This window comes from Phodopus roborovskii, unplaced genomic scaffold (assembly GCF_943737965.1).
Source record: "Phodopus roborovskii unplaced genomic scaffold, PHOROB, whole genome shotgun sequence".
Classification (NCBI taxonomy): domain Eukaryota; kingdom Metazoa; phylum Chordata; class Mammalia; order Rodentia; family Cricetidae; genus Phodopus; species Phodopus roborovskii.
Genome location: NW_026126432.1, coordinates 3,534,004 through 3,537,341, shown reverse-complemented (window position 1 = coordinate 3,537,341; position 3,338 = coordinate 3,534,004). Strand labels below are relative to the sequence as shown.

Sequence of the window (3,338 nt, the reverse complement as noted above, 5' to 3'; positions counted from 1 at the left end):
ACCAAGAGAAAGCCAGTCACATTGTGAAATGACATTAAAGTTTCTACTTGGGCCGGCAAGATGACTCAGTGAATAAATTCACTTGCTGCCAAGCCTGCTGTCCTGAGTTCAATCCCCAGGATCCACATAGTGGAAAGAAAGAACTGACTCTGGCAAGTTGTCCCCTGACTTCCATATATACACTATGACCCATATGGGCACCTAATGTAAATAAATAACTTCCAATAATTTAAACATAGTTTTCAATAATTTAAAGCTTCTGCTTGTGCCATGTTTGTTAATGTTCCCACATCCAAAGTCAATGACATTATCAAAGGTAAATTTAGGGGAAAACAGATTCTACATCTCAATGGGAAAGTCTACGGAGCCAGCAAAGGCTACCGTATGGAGGTAGGAGGGCTGTCTTCAGACTCTCTGGAGGATCAGAACCAACCAACCAAAGGGGTGTATTATGTTGGCTGGGTGGTTCACCAGTGGCAGTCTGCACACTGGGGAGGCTGAGAACCACAGATGTTAAGTCTACCAGACTGGATGGCTAAGCAGTCCCAGCTGAGGATTCTGGAGAGCTGCTGGTCTCCAATTCACAACAGAAGGCCCAAGAAGCTGGGATCCAGGGTCAGTGAAGGGTGGCTGCAGATAGGCAAAGCCAGCGCTGTTTTCCCTTGAAACTCTTCACATACAGGCTGCCTCCCAAAGGTGCTACCCATTCTCAAGTACAATTTCTCCCTCTCCGTTAATTCTTCCAGGAAATCCTCACAAAAGCCCGCACACAGAGAGGTGTGTCTCTAAGATGATGCTACATATGATCAATTTGACAACCAATATTAATCATCAGCCATCATAAGGATGCACACATTTTGCAACCTACCATATCCAGATACATGCATCTCCTCTCAACATGGATACAACCATGAAACTGGGTGCTGATGTCCTTTAATCCATAGAGCAAAAGTTTATCAGCATCAGAGCTCTAGCCAGGGAGATAGAGGCTTGAAGCAAAGCATCTCTACTTCCTTGGCCTGGATTCACTTTGTAACTCTGTTTCATTCATTTGTTTTTAAGGTTAAGAGTAGCTTTATTAGGAAATTGAAGATGACTGCATGCTATCTTGAACAAAGTTACTGAAGAAAGGATCCAAAGCTCTTGTCCTTGAACATGGTCTCCATTTCTATGCTCCTTGTTCTTTCTAGAAAAGATGAACCCACACCTCAGCAGTGGTGATTCTCCCCTCTCCCACATGCAGGCACTGATGGCCCCTCAGGTAGCTTCTTCTGGAACTAGATGTTGTCTTCCATCTAGGCCAGCCCCAGTAAGCCCCCTTTCTTAGGCCCTGGGGCTGGGGTGGGAAGTAAGTTGTGTGATTGTCCCTCTTCTGGGGTCACTTTATAGTTCTTATAAGCTGATTTCTGCAACAACTAACTATCCCAGTTGACTGTCTTAACTAGCTGTGTCCTTAGCATGAAGGGCATCTTGGCCACCGACAGGAAATGAAAGCTTTGGCCTGAGGTTGTTAATGCACAGGTTTCCCTTACATGTTACCACCCTTGGCTCTCTTGTCCATTCACTGCTTGGACTATTCTCTTGTTAGAGTTCTATTCTCCTTTCTATGATAAAATGTGGGACTCTCATCTCCTTTGACTTTTCTTTTTCGAATTATCTCCAAAAATACATCTCTTCCAAAGTTCAGTCTTTGTTAGAGTTTCCATTGCTGTGATAAACGTCATGACCAAAGCAACGGTCATCCATCATCCAGGACATGGCAGGAACTCAAGGCAGGAACAGAAGTAGAGACTACAGCGGAATGCTGCTTACTGGCTTTCTATCTCTGACTTGCTCTGCTTGCTTTTTTTTTTTTTTTTTTTATAGCACCTGGGAACACCAACCTTGGGGTGGCACCACCCACAGTGAGCTGAGCCCTCCCCCATCAGTCATCAATCAAGAAAATATACCACAGGCTTGCCTATAGGTCAGTTTGGTTAGGACATTTTCTTAATTGCAGTTCCCTCTTCTAAAATGACTCTAGTATGTGTCAAAGTTGGCATAAAACCTAGCTACCACAACTCACAATAAACTTCTTGGCAAATGATTTCACGGGTACATCCCCATTTTCTACATTTCTTCACAAAGTTTTTCCAGCTTCCACAGGGCCCAAATGAAGATACCCAAGCACCTAACCTAGAGCTAGGATGAAAACTACTTTGACTTTGTACTGAGAAGACAGTGGTGGGACTGTATGATTGTGTGTGTCCTTGAAGCTTCTGAGTCATTTGGGTCTACATTTTCCCTCATATGAAGGTGGATGGAGGCAGTTTAGTCCTAACATTTGCTAAATGCATAAGGTCTCTTAGCTGATGAGGGTGAACATCTAGAACTGCTTTCAAAGAACCCATATGGAGCCAGCTGGCTGCTCACATGCAATCTGTAGGGCTAGAATGTCAGAGAGCCACTAATAACCTAATGAAGGGTGCAGTGACTCCCAGGAAGACGAGGTATGCATATGCCTGTTTGTTGTAATGCCTCAAATGACTCTTGAATAAAGATATATTAGGGTTTACAAAGCAGAAACACTTTCTCTGAGAGTCTGAAATAGGGTGTGGAGGGATGGCTCAGTATTTAAGAGTACTTGCTACTCTTACAAGAGAACTCAGGGCTGATTTCCAGCCCTCACAATTGCCTATAATTCTAGTTCAGGACAATTCATTGTTCTCTGGCCACCATGGGAACACACATATACACATAAATAAAAATAAATCTTAGAAGAAAAGATTCTTTAAAAAAATGGGTTCCAAAATAAAATTATGACTCTTCCTTTGCCAAACAGCCTAGAGGTTTCTAGAAGCCAGGGTCAGCTCCCTGGAACCTTTATAATTTCAGGAGCAGATTTCTTGCATTAAAAGTGGACACTTATTCTCATTTTGTGAGTACATTTCATTCAGGATAAATGATGGGTGATCATGACTGAACTTGCCAAACTGTATGTTCCTAGCCAACTTAATAGCCCAGCGTTAAGTCATATAGGGGGACTCTGGACAACATAATTAATCAGCTCACTGAGCTTGATTTGGGCCAAATTCTGGTCATAACCCAAGAGACTTTGTTCTCCTTTTTATCAGTATGGGAATTTGAACACAGGGCCTTGTGCATGCTAGGCAAGTGTTCTACCACTGAGCTCAGCCCCTGCTTCTAACTAACACTATGTTTTCTAAGATGACTTTGACGAGCATGTCTGAATCTTTCCTTAGTCATATAAAATAAAGCTCTGTTGTATTTTCGCATCAATAACATACACAGAAGGTCCTAGATCCCAGAATGGAAACTTTGATGTGATTGAATGCAAG

The 3,338-nt window shown here is 42.8% G+C and overlaps 1 non-coding gene across 1 annotated transcript; it reads right to left on the bottom strand.

Moving 5' to 3' along the window:
• Window positions 1-1,252: 1,252 nt before the first annotated feature.
• Window positions 1,253-1,378, bottom strand: LOC127223181 (small nucleolar RNA SNORD22). Its single transcript, XR_007834619.1, has one exon. It is a non-coding gene; the product is annotated as a small nucleolar RNA SNORD22 (small nucleolar RNA).
• Between the last annotated feature and the right edge of the window lie 1,960 nt (window positions 1,379-3,338).